Consider the following 23,789-nt stretch of genomic DNA (forward strand, 5'->3'; position numbering starts at 1 on the left):
TCATTCTCTCTCTCTCCATCTCTCTGTCTATTTCTATTTCTCTCTAATCCTCAAGCCCATCTCTCTCTCTCTTCTTCTTGTTTTCTCTCATTCTCTCTCTCTCCATCTCTCTGTCTATTTCTATTTCTATTTCTCTCTAATCCTCAAGCCCATCTCTCTCTCTTCTTCTTGTTTTCTCTCATTCTCTCTCTCTCCATCTCTCTGTCTATTTCTATTTCTCTCTAATCCTCAAGCCCATCTCTCTCTCTCCTTCTTGTTTTCTCTCATTCTCTCTCTCTCCATCTCTCTGTCTATTTCTATTTCTATTTCTCTCTAATCCTCATCCCCATCTCTCTCTCTCTCTCTCACTCTCAACCTCTCTCTCTCTTTCTCGCTCCCTTTCTACCTTTCTCTCTGTCTCTCCCTTGGCAGGACTCCATTAGGCACAGCGACGGGCAGAAGGGGAGGAGGAGAGGGAGAGGGAGGAGAGGGAAGAGAGGGAGGAGAGGGAGGTGAGGGAGACGGCTTTGACACAGACATCAGCTTGTTCCTGTCAGGCTGCCGCTGCAGTGTGTGTGCGTGTGTGTGTGTGTGTGTGTGTGTGTGTGTGTGTGTGTATGTATGTGTACATGTGTGTGTGTCTGGTGTGCACATGCATACGCATATGTGTGTGTGTCAGCGCCAAGCCGTGCTGAGCCCTGCTGAGCCATGGGTGAGCTGTCATGAGCCGCGGGGTGCAGGGACCCCCCGATGAAAGTGTGGCCCACAGAACTTGTCATCGCACCAGGGTGCCGCTGTGCAACCGCAGCAGCTCATCTCTCCCCTGACTGCGCCTGCCGAATTAACACTACATAGGGAACTGAGGAGAGGAACAGAGAGGAGCAGTAAGGTAGCATATCACAGCAACCCATCTTCTCTTCGCCATTTCTCGTCCCCTCTGATTTTGTCAAGTTCTCTCGTAGGCTACATTATCAATGTTATTTTAATGTACTTTTACTGAGAGGAAAACAAGTGTAGACTCTAGTAGTCACTCACAAAAATCAGGAAGTCAGTCAGAATTAGAACTGCTCGTCTTTCTCTACATAATGGAATGAAAAGATGAGGCGGGCTGGGTTCCAAATGGCACCCTGTTTCCTATAAATTGCATTACTTTTGACCAGAGCTCTATGGGCCCTGGTCAAAAGTAGTACACTATAGAGAATAGGGTGCCATTGGGGTCGCAGACACAGTGCGAAGGAGAGGCTCTTTCACTAGAGAAAAATATATTTATGCAAGTATTTATTCAAGAGCAAGATGTGTTTGTTGTGTTTCATTCATTCACCATTCAAATCTTCATATATTCAAGCGCTTTCAATCAGTATCACCTCCTGCAGTTAAATGTTTTGTTAGAGGCCCAATGCATCCATTGTTCTCTCACTATAAAATAGTTTCTGGATAACAATTAAGTACCTTACTGTGATTGTTTTAAATAAAAATTGTCAAAAGAAGCAAAAATAGCTTCTTAGCAAGAGCAATGTTTCAAGCAAGAATTTTGCAAGGACTGTCTGGGAGTGGTCAGAGTCGGGAGGGGAAAACTGAAAATGAGCTGTTACTGGCGAAGATGTTAGGATCTATCTTTCTTATTGGTCTATTAGCTAATGCACGGCCTGATGATGTCACCAGGCATGCCAAAACTCCATCCCACCAAAACAACATTTCAGGCAGCCTTTTCAGCTCTTACACTAAAAGGGCAGTTGCATGATTTTCACAATTTCACAGTATTATTTCAACCTCAGTGTGGGAATATATATAAAACACAGGTATTTCACATTTTTGACTGTAATGGGCCTTTAAGTGTTTCAATCGTGTGTTAATTGGTATTTGATCTGTTTTGCCTGGCAGGTCACTCTCCAGGTGTACCTAATTACTTAAATTATAAAACAGCGGTGTTCTAGAATGTTCTAGAGTGTGTCATGTCTGAGAGGTTGAGTTCAGAACCTTGGAATGGCAAGCTGGTTTATTGGTTTATGTTGCTCTTTTTTTCACAGTAAATTAAGTATTTTTTATAAAGTTTGATTCTCAGTGTACTTTTTAAGCCTTTAAGTGCGCAAGGCGACAGCCTGCCTTGTTACATGCAGTCACCACTGTAGCAGTTGGGTAAATTAAGGACTTGACCCCGTTACCAACAGGTTATCTCTCATTCTCTACCAACATGGCCATTTGAAACACCACTTATTTACATTTAGAGTGGCTCCTATGGCCTCCAATAACCCTTTAAAATGGGTGGATATGAACTTGATGACCGTTACTCTAACAGAAACAAATGTGTTTAAGTGGTGCTTTTAAAAGCTAATTAACCATTCATTCAAATGTCATGCTCTGCGCTTTTTATGTTCTGCTAGGTCGGATCAGAATTGTCAGCGGTTTGACATCCACTCATAACTATCTGACACTATGATCTTAATGCTGTGGTCTAAAACACTCCTGTTATTGCCATTAGGTTATGAGTGGAAAATAAGCGTGCAAAGTTAACTTGGCATGCGCTAGGAACCTTCTCTTTGCTTGGGCCATAGCAATTGAGAAATTAGTTAAGTTAGCGTTTTATATCTCTCTTACTAGCTAATAAAAACACTTCTGACTGCCCACCCTTTACCCTTCGGTTATGAAACGGCGTTAGCTCTGCAGTAGGAATGGGCAGCGCAGCACAGCTCTCTCTCTCTCACTGTGTGTGTGTGTGTGTGTGTGTGTGTGTGTGTGTGTGTGTGTGGTGTGTGTGTGTGTGTGTGTGTGTGTGTGTGTGTGTGTGTGTGTGTGTGTGTGTGTGAGTGACAGCCAGGCAGATAGTCTTGACTCCAACCAACACAGGACTCCATTGTACTGACCCTGAGTGCTGGAAACAGCTGGCCACGCGGCAGTTATCTCACAGTGGCAACAGCGATGACAGGAAGAGCTTTGCTTAAGCTCCGTATTCCCTATCACACATGATGACATGACAGATGACTCTGGAGGGGTTGTGGCTGTACGCTGGCACTGCCAAACATTCTGAAGACACACGTTTCCATTGACTTCTTCAACTTCACAAGTCAAAAGAAGATTTAACAGTTTAAAGGGGGACAAATATGATGAACATAATTTGGAAGTTATAGGTAGCAGATTGCTAGAGAGGGAGGGAGCCAGGGAGGGGCACCAAAAGCAGATGGTAGTGATATTTAACAGGAACCTAAGGGAGTCATAGTCAAGAAATGACATATCCAATAAAAAAAAACATGGTTCAGTGGCTTTTTTGCTTCTTACAGTGTCAGACCCATGTGAATATAGACTTTGGATAGTATTGTACTACTGACATACAGCCCCTCAACAAATAAAACCTGATGTACAGTGCCTTCAGAAAGTATTCATACCCCTTGACTTATTCCACATTTTGTTGTTTTACAGCCTAAATTCAAAATGGATTAAATATATATTTTCTGACCAATTTACATACACTATCCCATCATGACAAAGTGAAAACATGTTTAGAAATGTTAGTAAATGTATTGAAAATGAAATACAGAAATATCTAATATATTATTACACACCCCTGAGTCAATATTTTGTAGAAGCATCTTTGGTGGCGATTACAGCTTTGAGTTGTCTTGGGTATTTCTGTATCAGCTTTGTTGGGAATTTTCTCTCATTCTTCCTTGCAGATTTTCTCAAGCTCAGTTAAGCTACAGTGAACAGCAATCTTCAAGTTTTCCACAGATTTTCAATGGAATTCAAGTCTGGGCTTTATTCAGAAGCCATTCCAGTGTTGCTTTGGGTGTATATTTGGGGTCATTGTCCTGTTGGAATGTAAATCTTCACCCTAGTCTAAGGTCGCTTGCACTCTGTATTTGGCACCATTCATTGTTCCCTCTATCCTTACCAGTCTCCCAGGCCCTGCTGCTAAAAGGCATCCCCATTGCATGATGTTGACACCACCATGCTTCACGGTAGGGATGGTGTTAGATGGTTGATTAGCTGTGCCTGGTTTTCTCCAGACTTAGCACTTTGCATTCAGGCCAAAGAATTCAATTTTTGACTCATCAGACCACAGAATCTTTTGTCTTATGCTCTCAGAGTCTTTCACGTGCCTTTTTCTCAGGAGTGGCTTCCGTCTTGCCACGCTCCCATAATACCCAGATTGGGGAAGTGCTGTAGAGACTATTGTCCTTCTGTCAGGGTTTCCCATTTAACCCAAGGAATTCTGTAGTTCTGCCAGCGGTCATTGTGTTCTTGGTCCTTCTTGCCCAGTTGCTCAGTTTGGTCGGATGGCCAACTCTAAATCAAATTATATTTGTCACATACGCCGAATACAACAGGTGTAGACCTTAACGTGAATTGCTTAATTACACAACCTTAAACAACAATGCAGTTTTAAGAAAATACCTAAAAGTAAGAGATAAGAAAAACAAAAAATTTATGTGCAGCAGTAAATAACATTAGTGTGGCTATATACAGGGGTACCAGTTCAGAGTCAATGTGTCAATGTGCGGCGGAACAGGTGTCGAGGTAATTGAGGTAATTATGTACAGTGGGGGAAAAAAGTATTTGATCCCCTGCTGATTTTGTACGTTTGCCCACTGACAAAGAAATGATCAGTCTATAATTGTAATGGTAGGTTTATTTGAACAGTGAGAGACAAAATAACAACAAAAAAATCCAGAAAAACGCATGTCAAAAATCTTATAATTGATTTGCATTTTAATGAGGGAAATAAGTATTTGACCCCCTCTCAATCAGAAAGATTTCTGGCTCCCAGGTGTTTTTTATACAGGTAACGAGCTGACATTAGGAGCACACTCTTAAAGGGAGTACTCTTAAAGGGAGTGCTCCTAATCACAGCTTGTTACCTGTATAAAAGATACCTGTCCACAGAAGCAATCAATCAATCAGATTCCAAACTCTCCACCATGGCCAAGACCAAAGAGCTCTCCAAGGATGTCAGGGACAAGATTGTAGACCTCCACAAGGCTGGAATGGGCTACAAGACCATCGCCAAGCGGGGGGGGGGGGGGGGGCAATGCGAATAGTCTGGGTAGCCATTTGATTAACTGTTCAAGAGTCTTATTGCTTGGGGGTAGAAGCTGTTAAGAGGCCTCTTGGACCTAGACTTGGCGCGCCGGTACCGCTTGCCGTGTGGTAGCAGAGAGAACAGTCTATGACTAGGGTGGCTGGAGTCTTTGACAATTTGTAGGGCCTTCCTCTGACACTGCCTGGTATAGAGGTCCTGGATGGCAGGAAGCTTGGCCCTGGTGATATACTGGGTCGTACGCACTACCCTCTGTAGTGCTTTGCGATCGGAGGCCGAGCAATTGCCATACCAGGCGATGATGCAACCCTTCAGGATGCTCTTGATGGTGCAGCTGCAAAACCTTTTGAGGATCTGAGGACCCATGCCAAATCTTTTCAGTCTCCTGAGGGGGAATAGGTTTTGTTGTGCCCTCTTCACGACTGTCTTGATGTGCTTGGAATTGTGAAAAACTGAGTTTAAACGTACAGTTGAAGTTGGAAGTTTACATACACCTTAGCCAAATACGTTTAAACTCATTTTTTGACAATTCCTGACATTTAATCCTAGTAAAAATTCCCTGTCTTAGGTCAGTTAGGATCACCACTTTATTTTAAAATGTGAAATGTCAAAATAATAGTAGAGAGAATGATTTAATTCAGCTTTTATTTCTTTCATCACATTCCCAGTGGGTCAGAAGTTTACATCCACTCAATTAGTATTTGGTAGCATTGCCTTTAAATTGTTTAACTTGGGTCAAATGTTTCGGGTAGCCTTTCACAAGCTTCGCACAGTTGTGAATTTTAGCCCATTCCTCCTGACAGAGCTGGTGGAACTGAGTCACGTTTGTAGGCCGCCTTGCTCACACACGCTTTTTCAGTTCTGCCCACAAATATTCTATAAGATTGAGGTCGGGGCTTTGTGATGGCCACTCCAATACCTTGACTTCGTTGTCCTTAAGCCATTTTGCCACAACTTTGGAAGTGTGCTTGGGGTCATTGTCCATTCCGAAGACACATTTGCGACCAAGCTTTAACTTCCTGACTGATGTCTTGAGATGTTGCTTCAATATATCCACATCATTTTCCTGCCTCATGACGCCATCTATTTTGTGAAGTGCACCAGTCTCTCCTGCAACTAAGCACCCCTACAACATGATGCTGCCACCCCCGTGCTTTACGGTTGGGATGGTGTTCTTTGGCTTGCAAGCATCCACCTTTTTCCTCCAAACATAAGGATGGTAATTATGGCCAAACAGTTCTATTTTTCTTCCATCAGACCAGAGAACATTTCTCCAAAAAGTACGATCTTTGTCCCCATGTGCAGTTGCAAACCGTTGTCTGGCTTTTTTATGGTTTTGGAGCAGTGGCTTCTTCCTTGCTGAGCGGCCTTTCAGGTTATGTCGATATAGGACTCGTTTTGTTGTGGATATGGACACTTTTGTACCTGTTTCCTCCAGCATCTTCACAAGGTCCTTTGCTGTTGTTCTGGGATTGATTTGCACTTTTCGCACCGAAGTACGTTCATCTCTAGGAGACAGAACACGTCTCCTTCCTGAGCAGTATGACGGCTGCGTGGTCCCATGGTGTTAATATTTGCGTACTATTGTTGGTACAGATGAACGTGGTACCTTCAGGTGATTGGAAATTGCTCCCAAGGATGAACCAGACTTGTGGAGGTCTACAAATATTTTTCTGAGGTCTTGGCTGATTTCTTTTGATTTTCAAGCAAAGAGGCACTGAGTTTGAAGGTAAGCCTTGAAATACATCCACAGGCACACCTGCAATTGACTCAAATCATGTCAATTAGCCTATCAGAAGCTTCTAAAGCCATGACATATTTTTTTTGAATTTTCCAAGCTGTTTAAAGGCACAGTCAACTTAGTGTATATAAACTTCTAACCCACTGGAATTGTGATACAGTGAATTATAAGTGAAATAATCTGTCTGTTAACAATTGTTGGAAAAATTACTTGTGTCATGCACAAAGTAGATGTTCTAACCGACTTGCCAAAACTATAGTTTGTTAACAAGACAATTTTGGAGTGGTTGAAAATTGAATTTTAATGACTCCAACCTAAGTGTATGTAAACTTCCGACTACAGCTGTAGCTATTTTAAGATGAATGCACTAACTGTAAATCGCTCTGGATTAGAGTGTCTGGGAAATGACTAAAATCTAAATGTAATTGTATATGGAGCCATTTGGGACACAGGCTAGGATTGAGACAAGGCAGTGATCAATCATTAGCCTTGTATATTTATGAGAGGATTACGATTGGCCCTCAGCTTCCTGTCACCTTTGACCCTGTGTTCTATGGAGCTCTCCCCATCTGTTATTGGCTGTTGAGTGACGCTTGGAACTCTCTTTTGATATCCCCCCTATGGACCCTGGGTGTCATTCGGGACGCATACAATACCTTGAATGGCCTCTGGTGAGACACACAGCATTTAATGAGGAGACACATCAAGAGCATAGCGATATGAGCTGAGGTATGTATTGCAGACTTATTGCTTCTGTGCCTAAGGGCATGAAGGGGCCAATTTCCCTCTCAACATTTGAAGGAAATATCCCTGAGCGGTCACATGAGTGATTCAAACCATTTTATCCCATGTGGTGTTACATTTGGACAGGGCTTACAGCTGAGTGCTGCAAGACTTACACTGTTGTTGTGGACTGTTAAGATCTTGTCCCATAAATTTAGCTGGAACTATGACTTCTTTCATTACTATCTTCCCTAATGGAAAAATCGAGAGGCTAATGGAAAGATAGAGTTGCAGTAAAATTGTCCTTGGGGTTATGAGATAGCATCTTGTATAACCTCTCTCTATGAATTGCACTGGATGTACCGTGTGTGTGTGTGTGTGTGTGTGGGTGTGGGTGTGTCTGTGTGTGTTTGTGTGTGTCCTTAGTATTGGCTTAAGCGTCGATGTATAAAGTATGCAGTGAGATGACAAGGAAATGGATTTCTACCAGAGAGAGAGAGAGACAAGGACCCTACTCTGATTCCCACACACAGCCATTTTTTATTCCATACAGTGCACTATTTTTGACCAGGGCCATTTGGGATGCAACCTTGAATTTCTTGCACTTTGGAGATCCAGTAAGTACTAATATATATGCATGAACTTGCGGGGCACAGTGTAAGAAAATGTATAATGAATGAACAGCTGAGGTTGTGGATGGGAAGAAGGGAAGGGAAGGTACTACACGGTTTATTCCTCTCTCTCTTTTGACATATCACATGCTTGTGGTTCATGCATCCTACTGGAACACACTGGTTGAGTCAATGTTGTTTCCATGTCATTTTTATGAAATGACGTTGAACCAAAGTGGAAAAGACGTTGAATTGACGTCTTTGCTCAGTGGGATATTTCATTGAGCATATCTCCATGTTCTGCCGGTTGCCTTGGGAGCCAGACAGATGTCTGTACAGTAGTACCTAAGGACTCAGACGCTGCCAAATGGCACCCTATTCCTTATAGTGCACTACTTTTGACCAGAGCCCTCTTAGCCCTGGTAGCCTATGTAGGGAATAGGATGCCATTTGACACGTAGTCAGAGGCACCTCACTACCAGTCTACAGACCCATCTGGCACTGCCTCAGCCTGTGCTGTATCACTGACAATACTCTTCATTTAAGATAGAGAATCAAATCAAATCCAATTGTATTAGTCACATGTGCCGAATACCTTACAGTGAAACGCTTACTTACGAACCCCTAACCGACAGTGTAGTTGAGGTAGTATGTACATGTCGGTAGAGTTAATTAAAGTGACTATGCATAGATGACAACACAGAGTGGCAGTGGTGTGGAGAGGGGGGGGGGGGGGCAATGCGAGTAATCTGGGTAGCCATTTGACTAGATGTTCAGGAGTCTTATGGCTTGGGGGTAGAGGCTTAAGAAGCCTTTTTGACATAGACTTGGCGCTTCGGTACCGCTTGCCGTGTGGTAGCAGAGAGAACAGTCTATGACTAGGGTGGCTGGAATCTTTGACAATTTTTAAGGCCTTCCTCTGACACCGCCTGGTATAGAGGTCCTGGATGGCAGGAAGCTTGGCCCCAGTGATGTACTGGGCCGTTCGCACTATCCTCTGTAGTTCCTTGCTGTCGGAGGCCGAGCAGTTGCCATACCAGGCAGTGATGCAACCAGTCAGGATGCTCTCGATGGTGCAGCTGTAGAATCTTTTGAGGATCTGAGGACCCATGCCAAATCTTTTGTCTCCTGAGGGGGAATAGGTTTTGTTGTGTCCGCTTCACGACTGTCTTTGTGTGCTTGGACCATGATAGTTTGTTGGTGATGTGGACAACAAGGAGCTTGAAGCTCTCAACCTGCTCCACTACAGCCTGTCGATGAGAATGGGGGCGTGCTCGGTCCTCCTCTTCCTCTTGTCCACAATCATCTCCTTTGTCTTGATCATGTTGAGGGAGAGGTTGTTGTCCTGGCACCACACGGCCAGGTCTCTGACCTCCTCCCTATAGGCTGTCTCGTTGTTGTCGGTGATCAGGCCTACCATTGTTGTGTCATCGGCAAATTTAATGATGGTGTTGGAGTCTTGCCTGGCCGTGCAGTCATGAGTGAACAGGGAGTACAGGAGGGGGCTGAGCACCCACCCCTGAGGGGCCCCTGTGTTGAGAATCAGCGTGGCAGATGTGTTGTTACCTTCCCTTACCACCTTGGGGCGGCCCGTCAGGAAGTCCAGGATCCAGTTGCAGAGGGAGGTGTTCACTCCCAGGGTCCTTAGCTTATTGATGAGCTTTGAGGGAACTATGGTGTTGAACTCTGAGCTGTAGTCAATGAATAGCATTCTCACATAGGTGTTCCTTTTGTCCAGGTGGGAAAGGGCAGTGTGGAGTGCAATAGAGACTGCATCATCTGTGGATCTGTTGGGGCGGTATGCAAATTGGAGTGGGTCTAGGGTTTCTGGGATGATGGTGTTGATGTGAGCCATGACCAGCCTTTCAAAGCACTTCATGGCTACAGACTACAGTACAGTGGTGTGGCTACATGGCTACAATACATTATAATTAGAAATTCAGTGATACACATATCACTGACTAAGCTGAACTCAGGGGTAGGTGTAACATAGTAAACAAAAAACAAAAATCTGGCACACTCAAATATGTTATGTTTGGTATTGTATGTATTAATTAGTGAATGTCCATCATCCATTTCTTATGATATATTACGAATTGCAATTTGTACAATATGTTATGAATTTGCAATACGTATGACGTGTTACGAATTTGAATTTGTTAGCTGGGTCGCTAGATGGCTAACGCTAACGTTAGCTAGGTGGCTAATGTTAGCTAGACTAGGGGTTGGGGTTAGGGGTTAGTGTTAAGGTTAGGATTAGGAGTCATGTTTAAGGGTTAAGGTTAGGGGTATCTAACATGCTAAGTAGCTAAAATGTGTACAATATGTTACGAATTTGCAATACGTATGATATGTTACAAATTCAAATTTGTTGTGGCTAACATTGGTCAAACGTAGGGCACTGTAAGGAATAGGGTGCCATTTGGGATTGCAGACATAGTCACTATGTGCCCTAGAAATGAGCCACACATGAGTAGCTGTCACCAAGGCTATTTTTGCCTGTCCGCACCATCGAATGCAAGGCACCTGAAACAATCACAAATTTTACACTTTGGGGTCTGGAGTGATAATGAATGAATATTTGACTCTTATTTGATGGCACAATTAACAATACAACATTAGAAGTCGGCTGCTCCACAATTTATGATGAAAGTTGTACATTTGTTGGATTGGTCATCATGGCTGATGACAGTGGCTTTCTCTTTGTGGTATTAGTGTTTGCGTCCCAAATGGCATCCTATTCCTTATTTAGTACACTACTAGAGCCATAGGGCTCTGGTCAAAAATAGTGCACTATATAGGGAATAAGGTGCAATTTGGGATGTAACCAGTGTCCTGTCCTCTAGCAGGGCTGGGTTATGCTGTTTCCAGTGCTATTCTAGACCTGTTATGTCTTCCCTGTGGCTCAGTTGGTAGAGCATGGTGTTTGCAATGCCAGCATGGTGTGTGCAACGCCAGGGTTGTGGGTTTGATTCCCATGGGGGGCCAGTACAACAAAAAAAAAGAAATGCATGAGATGAAACGCTCTGGAAACGCTCTGGATAAGAGTGTCTGCTAAATGACAAAAATGTAGTCTGTCCTACTAGACTGATGCTTTTATTACTGTCTTGCTGGCTCAAGTGTGATTCGCCTGTTAGAGAGGTCACAACGGGCAATTATGCCAGTGTGCTCAACAACTGCTTCAGGTTTTAGTACTCTCACCACAGACATGGCATCCCCCCTTTCACTTCAATTTGGATTCATTCACCCCATATTCAAACACTCACATGATCCCAATGCACAACGTTTAAATTATATGCATGTCACTGAATTACCCATACTATTCCCCAGTCTTCCTGGAGAATCCAGGGGGAATGTTACATTTGAAGGATGGAATTTGAGAAATATGTTGTCTTAATTGAGTTACCCCCGCAGCACACACAGTAGCATTAAGAGTTAGATAGGCAAAGTATGCAGTGGAGTATTTACTGTGTAAACATTTTGACTCTGCTCCTCCACTGCTCTTCAGTAAAGACCCAATGTGTCACATATCTCTTTCATCACTTAACTCTAAATCTAGCTTCATGGGCATTGACAAGTTGCCCGTAAGACAATAAGTTACTGTACCTTATGCAGATCCAGAAGAGAGCGAGAGAGAGAGAGAAACAAAGAAAGAGGGAGAGACAGAGAGAAAGAGATGCTGACTAGATGAGGAAACCTTAGAAGTGATGATGATTAGATTAATATATATACATTTAGACCATAGTCTGGACTCAGACAGCTACAGGTCTGTCTGCTGATTGACATAGGCCCAAATGGCACCATATTCCTTACAGTATATAACACACTACTTTTGATTCGGGCCAAATAGAGCTCTAGCGTAAAAAGTAGTACACTATGTAGGGAATATGGTGCCATTTGGGACGCATAGTAAGTCTTATGTGTTGTTATAGGTGCTAAAGGATATTTAAAAGGTATCCTACCATTCCTCTGCAGCTTCAAAGACCTGTGACAGTCACTTAAATAAACAAAGAAAAAATATGAAATGACTCAAACAATGAAAAAACTCAAAATAATATGATAATGAACTAGTCCAATAATTAAATGTTTTAACAGAGAAAGCTGGAACAGTTTTGAGGACCTAAGCTCAGTTCCTTCCTGGGGGTGACGGCTTTTCAAGCCACAGCACAGCTCTCACCAGGGTGCTGCTTATTGCGTCCAAATTGGCACACTATTCCCTACATACTGTAGTGCACCACTTTTTACCAGAGTCCTATGGGCCCTGGTCAAAAGAAGTGCACTATATAGGGAATAGAGTGCCAATTGAGACGTAACCTATGTGTACCACCATCACCCTTTGACGTGGCACTTCTAAGAGGGGACTAAAAGAGGATTCTCTGGTCTGACAGTGCTTATACTGTAGATGCTTCATTAGTTGAGTAAATGGGAAAAAATGACTTGTGAGTTTTGTGTGGAAATTTTCAACAATAATATTTTTTAACACAGTACAATAGGCCTATCTTTACTCTTTAATGAACCACCTAGGTTGGTTATACTCACCAGCTATGTTAGTTTAATGATGATCAAATTTTTAATGTGAAAATTATCATATATACATACTGAGAAGCTGGGTCCCAGATCATGTTTTTATTGATTAGATTCTGTCATAGAGACCTAATTCTGGGGTTTCAGAATGAATTCATCCAAACTGTTTGAAATGAAAATAAACGTAACTCAGCCATGTACTGTAATGGATCCTTGGGAAAGCTTGGTTTCCATGGCGAGAAAGGACATTCAAATTAAACTGTGCTGAAACAACAATGACAGAACCTGTTTATATAGCCTTTCATATATATAAAAATCCTAGCTAAGCAAATAAATCTTCCCTCGGTGTCTGTTACAGTTGAATAGAGTGGTGAACTGTAAAGCCCAGTAGTTTTATACCACTGGAAAACGTATTATCTCATGTTAGTTTTTAAAATTCATAGAAACCATGAAAAAAAGCCATGTTATCTAATAATGTACAGCAGGGGTTCTTACACTTTTTAAGCTCGAGACCCAAATGAGAAATGTACCGCCCTCCTCTGACCCAAATCGTACTCAAACAACCCAAATTAAGAAGAAACAATATGTAATTGTAGATGTATTATCATAACTTGCGACCCACTTATCCCATGCCCAGGGCCCACTTTGGGTCCTGACCCATAGTTTAAGAAAACCTGATGTACAATATAACTTATTCTACTGTTCTCTTAGTCTGACAATTTCTTCCACAACTTAGTTGTGTAACTGGTAATGTTGGCCACCTAGCACCTGGGAAAGCCGTAGGTTGCATCCTAAATGGCCTATGGGATGCTATTTGGGAAGCAAACCTAATCTCTGGACTGGTCTTCTACAGCCAGTGGGGTTGAAGCTGTCCAGATTAGTTGACAAGATGGTGTCGATAGACACCCTGTTTCTAGCTCCTAGCCATCATTGCAGTATTTCAGATTTTTTTTCGTACATTATTTGCTTTGAACTTTTCATGTATTATTATCTACAGCTGAAAATAACTTTGGGATATTAGATTAGCGGTCACATACCAGAAATTACAGCAGAAATTTGACTTCCCTGACCTGGATCCTTTGTTTGAACTTCCCAAGGCAGCTCTATTTATCTCGGGTGCTGTGCCAAAATGCCAACGCCGGAGAAGAGGAAGGAGAAGTGGGGCCCTAGTCAGACTCAGGTGCTATGCATACCGTCTACCGCTTCCGAGTTATATTACTCGCTAACATTTAGTCCTTGGACAATAAAGTAGACGAGCTCAGGGTGAGGATCTCCTTCCAGAGAGACATCAAGGACTGTAACATACTTCTACAGGATCATGGCTCTCTCCGGATATTTTGTCCCTGGCCATTCAGCCAGAGATGTTCTCTGTCCATCTCGTGAACAGGGAGAAAGATTTTCTTTTCATGATTAACAACTCAAGTCCTTTTGTTTTCCCGATCTGGAATATCTCACCATCAAATGCAGACCATATCCTGAGGCCTCATTTATTGTAGTATTGGGACTTTAATAAAGGAAATCTGAGGAAAACGCTACCGAAATTCTATCAACACATCTCCTGTTCTACATGAGCATCAGAGATCATTGCTACTCTCCCTTCCGGGATGGCTACAAGGCCCTCCCTCATCCTCCCTTCAGCAAATCAGATCATGCCTCCATTCTCCTCCTCCCCACCTATAGGCAGAAACTTAAACAGGAAGCACCCGTAGTAAAGACTGTTCAACGTTAGTCTGACCAATTGGAATCTATGCTTCAAGATTGTTTTGATTACGCGGACTGGGAAATGTTCTGGGACGCCTCTGAGAATAGCATCGACGTATCCACTGACTGAAGTGCATAGATGATGTTGTTCCCACTGTGACAATTAGAACTTATCTAAACTAAAAAACTTGGATAGATGGCAGCATTTTCTCAAAACTGAAAGTGCAAACCATAGCATTTAACCATGGCAAGGTAACTAGGAAAATGGACGTGTACAAACAAACCTGCTATGACCTTCGTAAGGCAATCAAAGACACAAAATGACAGTCCAGGGACAAAGTGGAGTTGCAATTCAATGGCTCAGACACGGCCAAGTCGCGGACACAAACGCCTCACTCCTGGAGAAGCTGCAGTATATAGTGCACTTTCTATACCCGCTTTGAGGAAAACAACATCGAGCTGCAGACGAGGGGCCCCACCGCTTATGAGTACTGTGTGCTCTCGTTCTCCATGGACGATGTAAGTCATTTAAGAGTGTTAACCCTCGCAAGGCAGCCGGCACCAAATGGAATTGCCAGCCACGTCAGAGCATGTGCAGACCAGCTAGCTGGAGTGTTTACGGATATATTCAATCTCTCCATATCCCTGTATGTTGTCCCCACTTGCTTCAAATGTCCACCATTGTTTCTGTACTCGTGAAAGCGAAGGTAACTGAACTAAATTACTATCGCCCCGTAGCACTCACTTCTGTCATCATGAAGTGCTTTGAGAGGCTAGTTAAGGACCATATCACCTCCACCTTACCCAACACCCTAGAACCTCGCAATCAGCCCCAACAGATCATGGACAATGCAATCGCCATTGCACTGCACACAGGAGAAATACCTATGTGAGAATGCTGTTCATCGACTACAGCTCAGCCTTCAACACCATACTGCCCTCCAAGCTCATCACTAAGCTCAGGCCCCTGGGTCTGAACCCCTCCCTGTGCAACTGGGTCCTGGACTTCCTGACGGGCTGACCCCAAGTGTTGAAGGTAGGCAACAACACCTCTGCCATGCTGATCCTCAACACGGGGGCCCAACAGGGGTGCGTGCTCAGCCCCTCCTCTAATCCCTCTTCACCCATGACTGCGCGGCTACTCACGTCTCTAACTCAATCATCATGTTTGAGTGACGAGGCCTGATTACCAACAACGACCAGACAGCCTACAGGGAGCATGTGAGAACCCTGGCAGAGTAGTGCCAGGAAAATAATCTCTCCCATAATGTCAACAAAACTAAGGAGCTGATCGTGGACTAGAGGAGACAGCAGAGAGAGCACGCCCCCATCCACATCGACGGGGCCGCAGTGGAGAGGGTCAAAAGCTTCATGTTCCTCGGTGTGCACATCATTGACGACCTGAAATGGTCCCTTCAAACAGACAGGAGGCTGAAGAAATTCAGCTTGGCTCCTAAGACCCTCACAAACCTCTACAGATGAGAGCATCCTGTCGGGCTGCATCAACACCTGGTACAGCAATTGCACCGTCCACAACCGCAGGGCTCTCCAGAGGGTGGAGTGGTCAGGCCAATGCATCACCGGGGGCACACTGCCTGCCCTCCAGAACATCTACAGCACCCAGTGTCACAGGAAAGCCAAGAAGATCATCAAGGACCTCAGCCTGTTCACCCTGCTACCTTGTAGAAGGCAGAGACAGTACAGGAACATAAACAGCTGATAAAGAGTTTCTATCTCCAGGCCATCAGACTGTTAAACAGTCAACACTAGCCATCCTCTGACCTGCCCTGAACCTGCCCTAAACCTTAGTTACTGTTAATAGAAAATAAGAATTTGTTCTTAACTGACTTGCCTAGTTAAATAAAATATGTGTACAGAAGTAGTAATATAGGATGAGCCATGACTAGAATACAGTACATATACATATAAAGTGGGTAAAACAGTATTAAAGTGACCAGTGTTTAGTGACTATGTATGCAGGGTAGAGTACTTACCACCTAGTACTCTACCCTGCATACATGGTCATTAAACACTGGTCACTTCAATACTGTTTTACCCACTTTATATGTGCTGTATTGGCTCATCCTATATTACTACTTCTGTACACATATTTTATTTAACTAGGCAAGTCAGTTAAGAACAAATTCTTATTCTCAATGACAACCTTGGAACAGTGGGTTAACTGCCTTGTTCAGGGGTAGAACAACAGATTTTTATCTTGTCAGCTCAGGGATTTGATCTTGCAACCTTTCAGTTTTTAGTCCAACACTCTAACCACTAGGCTACCTGCCACCCCGTAATATAAAATGTCCATACAGTCTATACACACCATTATCTATATATTTATATTCTGGATTCTGACATAGCTCGTTCTGATATTTCTTAATTCCTTTATTTTTATTTTAGGGATTTGTGTGTATTGTTTTGTATTGTTAGAAATTACTGCACAGTTGGAGCTAGAAACACAAGCATTTCGCTGCACCTGTGATAACGTCTGAGAATCTGTGAATGCCACCAATAAACTTTGATTTGAATTGAATTGGTTTGCAAAGCTTGCTGCTTCATGCTGAAAAAGGGTTATGGATAATGTGGCCACCATGCCTACAGCTTTCTGTGAAGCCCCTCTATCTCTTCTCTTTGTTTTCCCAGCCTATATATTTTCTGGACTAGGAGCTTCAGAGCAGTTGTGAGAATCAGGTCTGCAGTTTGGGCTTCTAACTAGTACTGTCTCTCCTTCTCAAACTAGACTGCACAACTTTTCTGCATATAACTCGCACATTGTGAGAAAGCTGTAGGCTTTACAAACAGAGCCTTGTGATATGGTGATCTTTTTTGTATAAATCACAATGTTAGCTTGTTTGTGCAATAACGTGCAATGTTTTCATTTTCAGAATGTTTTTAACTTCGTTGATGTTTGTTGGGAGGTAACTCATATCACACATTTTTACATAACTCAAAGCTGAGTTTACTGATGTAGAGCACGTGTAATGTGTGTGTATGTGTGTGAGAGAGAAAGCGAGAGAAAGCATGGAATGCAGAGGAGAAATAGTGGGATTTTGTCTTTCCCATTTTCCCAGTTTCAGTAGAAATGTGGTGTGAAAGACCCATTGTTTCTCTTCCAGCACCACCAGCAATATCAGCACAGCCCTGCTCCTGCTTTGTTACCTATCTATTTATTTAGCAGGGCTCACTAAATGGCTTACAGACAAATTAGAGTGTAATGATAATGACCGCGATAGTTAACATAGCCCACTTTTCATAACAGAGGTTGGAATTTCCAATGGTCCTTTTCTCTCTTTCTTATCGTGACATATTTCAACCTGCTGAATGTGAATGACAATTACTGCTCCTGAACTGAAAAGGCCCCTGAACTCTGAAACTATGTCCCGAATGGCACCCTATTAACTACATAGTGCACTACTCTGACCAGAGCCCTATGTACCCTGGTAGAAATATGTCCACTATATAGGGAATAGGGTACCATTTGGTACACAGTCTGGGTTCTCTTGGTTGGATAATGTGGGAAATGTACCAAAAGAAGGAGTGAAACAGAGAGCGGGTAGCGCCTTGGAGAGACAATAGCAGGGGAGTTTTCAGGGGGCCGGCAGAGTTAGAAAGGGGGTCAAGAATCAAAATGGGAATGACATTTACCATCAGCAGCCCTGATTCGCGTCCATTGATTCCCTCCGAAAGCCTGATCTGAATCTAAATTGCAAATTAGGCGGCGCAGTGGCCTTTCACAAGTCGACTGGCGGGCTGAGGCTGCGTTCCCACACATCCCCGGTTCCGTCTCAAATGGCACCCTATTCCCTATATAGTGTACTACTTTTGACCAGAGCCATAGAGCTTAAGTAGTGCACTATATAGGGAATAGAGTGCCATTTGGGATGCACACTTCAGCCCCCTCGCCCCATGGCCTGGATCCTAGCAGCGGTGGTGGAGGCTATGCAGCACTCTCCCAGGCTTGCTCCTCATAACAGAGAGACACATCGGACCATTGTTCCATTACACACTGAGGAGGGGCTAGGGTCAGGAAGAGGGCCGACAGGGGACTGCTTTGACAGGGTTTAAATAAAGGTGTATTCTGACCCATGTAAGCTGCTGGCACTTGGTTACATGTTTATTTTTTAACATTTTGTTACCAACCCAAAAAGCAACCGAAAAGCGTTGCCGTTTCTAGTGCATTTCTAAGCAGGATTTTGTAGGGATTTTCTGTCAATTAATGCTATTGCTACTTATGTTTATTTTTTCCTTGAATGTATTGAATAAGGTTGGATGGGATTTTGTTGCTTCCCATTGGTCAATTTACATCCACAGAATCCTACGTATTTGAAGGATCTAGAATTATGGTACTGTATTCCCTACATAGTACACTACTTTGACCAGAGCCATATGGGCCCTGGTAAAAAGTAGTGCACTAAAAGGGAATAGGGTGCCATTTCAAACACAGCCATGATCCAGGGTTAGGATGACAGATAGATGCTTCCTGACATTACTACATTACTATATATAGAAAAGTATGTCGACACCCCTTCAAATTAGTGGATTCGGCTATTTCAGGCACACCTGTTCCTGACAGGTGTATAAAATCGAGCACACAGCCATGCAATCTCCATAGACAAACATTGGCACTTGAATCGCCTTACTGAAAAGCTCAGTGACTTTTAACGTGGCACCGTCATAGGATGCCACCTTTCCAACAAGTCAGTTCATCAAATGTCTGACTTGCTAGATCTGCCCCGATAAACTGTAAGTGCTGTCATCGTGAAGTGGAAACTCTTAGAGCAACAACGGCTCAGCCGTGAAGTGCAAGGCCACACAAGCTCACAGAATGGGACTGCCGGGTGCTGAAGCAGGTATTAAATTGTCTGCCCTGGGTTGCAACACTCACTACCAAGTTCAAAACTGCCTCTGGAAGAAACGTCAGCAATGTTTGTCGGGAACTTCATGAAATGGGTTTCCATAACCTAGCAGCTGCACACAAGCCTAAGATCACCATACGCAATGCCAAGAGTCGGCTGGAGTGGTGTAAAGCTCGCCTCCATTGGACTCTGGAGCAGGGGAAATGTGTTCTCTGGAGTGATGAATCACGCTTCACCCTCTGGAAGTCCAAGGAAGAATCTGGGTTTGGCTAATGCCTGGAGAATGCTACCTGCCCCAATGCATTGTGCCAACTGTAAAGTTCAGTAGAGGAGGGGCTGTTTTTCATGGTTCGGGCGAAGCCCGGTGAAGGTGAAGGTGAAGGGAAATCTTAATGCTACAGCATACAATGACATTTTAGACGATATGCTTCCAACTTTGTGGCAACAGTTTGGGGAAGGCCCTTTCCTGTTTCAGCATGACAATGCCCCCGTGCACAAAGCGAGGTCCATACAGAAATGGTTTGTTGAGATCAGTGTGTTAGAACTTGACTGGCCTGCACAGAGCCCTGACCTCAACCCCATCGAACACCTTTGGGATGAATTGGAACGCCTACTGCGAGCCAGACCTAATCGCCCAACATCAGTGCCTGACCTCACTAATGCTCTTGTGGCTGAATGGAAGCAAGTCCCCGCAGTAATGTTCCAACATCTAGACGAAAGCCTTCCCAGAAGAGTGGAGGCTGTTATAGCATCAAAAGGGGTGACCAACTCCATATTATTGCCCTTCATTTTGGAATGAGATGATCGACAAAAAGTTGTCCACATACTTTTGGCCACGTAGTGTATTTCTCTCTTTCTAATTCCAACAGCAGATGTCGGACTGAATCAGCTCGGAGAGGGAAGGGAAGGAGAGCCAACAACAGCAAGTTAGTAGACATTGGAAACATTCTGCTTTCAAAATGTTGGAGAAGGCAGGCAGACAAGCGAAAATGCCACACTTTTCAACTTCTTGACTCAGACAAACATTTGTGTAGCCAGTCTAGGTGCCAGTCTGTTTCTGCCTTCCTGGCCAACTCCTTAACCACTCTTTAAACTAAACTGAAAAAACAACACTGGAAATTACATCACTTCAGAATCTGTAGATGCTCTTTTGCAGAAAGACAATGTTCTGCAATTTAACATGAAGTTAACTACTCTTACAGTATAGTGAAATGTTAGTGACATAGCTTAGCCTACATGTTATTTTCACTCTTCTTCCAACACCATTATGAATGTCATGTTATTTTTCTCTACGCGCTTCATTGCCTTTATTTATCATTTTAAAGAACACAAAGTATAACCATGAAAGGATGACAAGTTATCTCTAAAGACTTGTGGATAAAGGCGTCGGCCCTATGTGAGTAGCAATACATGAGAGATGCCTTTTGAGCTGGCCATAAATTATAGACCCTTAAAGCCCTTTGTTAAGGCTTTTAACATCAAGCATTTTATTGCCTAGCCTTGACATTGTGAGTGGCGTTGGGGTTCTCTGAGTGTGTGAATGGTTTGTCTCGTTCCCACTCAGGCCAGGGCCACTAGTCCTTAAGTTGTTTTTAAGGGCAGTGGGAGCCGCATGGTGGTTTTATATAGAGCCAAGTGAATAGAGGCTGCCTGCTCAGGCCTTTGTGAGCCTGCAGCCAGTGTCGTCACTGTCTTCTCCTGTCGCCTTTATGTTTGGATGCCTCTGAGATGGAAGTGAGAGTATGAAATGGGCTCATATTCTGAGTGGAAGAGTTTTTTTCTGTTTTTAGCATTGAATCCGATTTAATTTAAATTTGTAGCGATCAGCTAAGGACACTGTTCTCGTCCATGATCTCATAACGGACCTGTCATTCCCTTGCCTTTCGCTAAATGAGGAAAACATTTGCAGATGGGTCTAAGTAGGTGAAAATTAGAATTTGTATAGTTGATGGACATGTGTCTATTGGGTCTTTGTGTCCCAACTAGGGCTCAGTGAACCGTTTGGCTGAGATAGACTCCATGGGGTACACACACACACACACACACACACACACACACACACACACACACACACACACACACACACACACACACACACACACACACACACGTTTGTTTTACTATCCTAGTGGGGACCAAACAAATGATTCCCATTCAAAATTCTATTTTCTCTAACCCCTAACCTTAAACCTAACCCTTAACCTAACCCTAACGTAAACCCCAAACCCTTAACCCTAAAACTAACCCCTAACTCCTAACCCTAAACCTAACCCCTAACACCTAATACCTAACCCTAATTCTAACCCTAAATCTAATTGTAACCCTAACCCTAACTCCTAAGCCTAAAATAGATTTTCCGAATATCCTTGTGGTGAAATGTCCCAAATTGTCAGAATTTTCCTTGTTTTACTATCCTTTGAGGACTCCTGATCCCCACAAGGATAGTAAAACCAATAAAACACACACACACACACACACACACACACACACACACACACACACACACACACACACACAGCTATTAATGACAGTAGATTTCACAGCCCACTAGGTTCTAGAGCAGCCAGTCCGTACGTAAGTCTGAAAAAAGAGTCCCACAATGCCGTTCCTTTGAGAGCTGACAGAAGTTTTTGACAGTGAGAGTAAAATCAGTTCCCAGACGTGCTGGGATAGAGAGCAGTAGAGAGGAGAAGAGCAGAGAATGTGTGTGTGTCTATTTGTGTGTGCGTGTGCGCGCGTTTTGAAAAGCAAAGCAGCAGGAAATCCTTTCCGTACTTCAAGGACCCCGGCAGACTGCAGGATGAACTGTCACAACTATTAAACCTGATAGTAAATTCATTCTGCACAGCTGCGTTAAAATGAAAAGCCCAATAAGCCCTGAAAGCATTGAAAATGAACATGCCAACTTGTCTTGGACAGACAAATACATTAGATTTGTGGATTGTGATGGGTTGACTAAACTATTATTAAGAAGGTACCATTTTCTCCCTGAACAGTTTCTCAATGAGCCAATTGAGAGTTTGACGTTTCTGCTCTGTGTCTTAGTGGAAAAACTATGGAAACAAATTGCAAAGGTTGTGATTGTGTCTCATTTTATCACTATTATTGTTGATTAAGTTGTCTGTTTCATTTCGTGTCTGTATTGAGGCCATTGGTTAAACCCCATGGAGAGGCCTAAGAAAACACCAACCTGGGTGTCTAACTGGAATGGTGATTCTAACCACGGAAGTATATATAAAAATCAATGTTCAATAGATTGTGATACAGCTCCACTTCAAAAGTATAGGTTACGTACTGCACAGTTCAAGAGCACTTCTCGTCTCTCATCCTTGTGGGGACAGCCTTGCCTGCCCTCCCCTGCTTTTAAGCTCCCTCTGATCTACATCTTCAATGTAAAGGTGACATGTTTCCCATGAAATGTTCTCTCGTGAAGCTAGCTGGTATTTTCTCTTATCTTACAAAAGCAATGAGATCTGTGAAAACACTGGGACTTTGTGTGAGTCTTCTTGTGTGAGAGGAGCGTTAGAGCCACTACACATTAAGCTGGAATCTGAGTAATGTATGTATCTTTTGTTAGATTCTTTCCGTCCCTCACAGCCTCTCGGTATGGACCCCCTGGGGCCCGGAGGGATACCTTGTCTGCGTCCTAAATGGCACCCTATTCCCTACATATAGTGCCCTACTTTTGACCAGAGCCCAGTAGTGCACTATATAGAGAATAGGGTGCCAATTGGGACGCAGCCCAGGTATCCCTGCGGGCCCCTGCTCTTTTGAAGCCATCTGTTGGACTGGGAAAACCAACCCACACTCTGAACCAAGAGACAGACAAACAGACAGAGAGAGAGCGAGAGAGAGAGAGAGAGAGACCAGCTCCCTGCTTATGTTTGGAGTGGGAATACACTGAGAATACATTGGGAATAAATATTCCTGTGACACGTGCAATAAGGCTCCATCGGAATGGAGTGCAAGTGGAAGTATCAGATCCCTGCTGGAATGAGCAAAAGATGTGGACTGGAAGGATTCAGGCTGATTGCCATGGACGTTTGTCCCTCTGGCTTTACTTGATTTGCTTTTCAGTTCAGTTTTTATTGCCATATTCCATGACTGTTTTACAACGCTTCGACAATTATGTTGACTCCACCAACGATACAAAACTTGCAAAAACTCATCAAGGGGCACATACTTGGTTTAATACAGCTTTAATGGACATAATTTACTTCTCTGCGTCATCCTCTTGGGTAGCATTGAGGATCAAGTAGCTTAGACGAAGGAGATAAGACGGCCATTCTTGTTCGGCCAAGAGCCTTTCGCATTATTGTTGATATTTCCTGTTAGCACGCTGGTTGCTAATATCTCCCTATCACTCTGTGCATAGATTACATGCTTAAGTGTTCACTCTCATTTTTTAACACATTTTGCTCTCCAATGACCTCATATTATATATATGGTTAGTTACAGTGTAAATACAACTCTATAAGTGTACTGTGTACACTGCCCATCCATTTTGTGTTAATTACCCGTTTTGATAATTGGTTTGTCGATTTTCATTCAAATAAATGTGGTGGCTGTTCTGAAGTGGTTGAATGTCACTGTTGAATGTCACTGTTCTTGGGCTG

Source organism: Salmo salar, chromosome 14 (assembly GCF_965601325.2).
Source record: "Salmo salar chromosome 14, fSalSal1, whole genome shotgun sequence".
Lineage (NCBI taxonomy): Eukaryota > Metazoa > Chordata > Actinopteri > Salmoniformes > Salmonidae > Salmo > Salmo salar.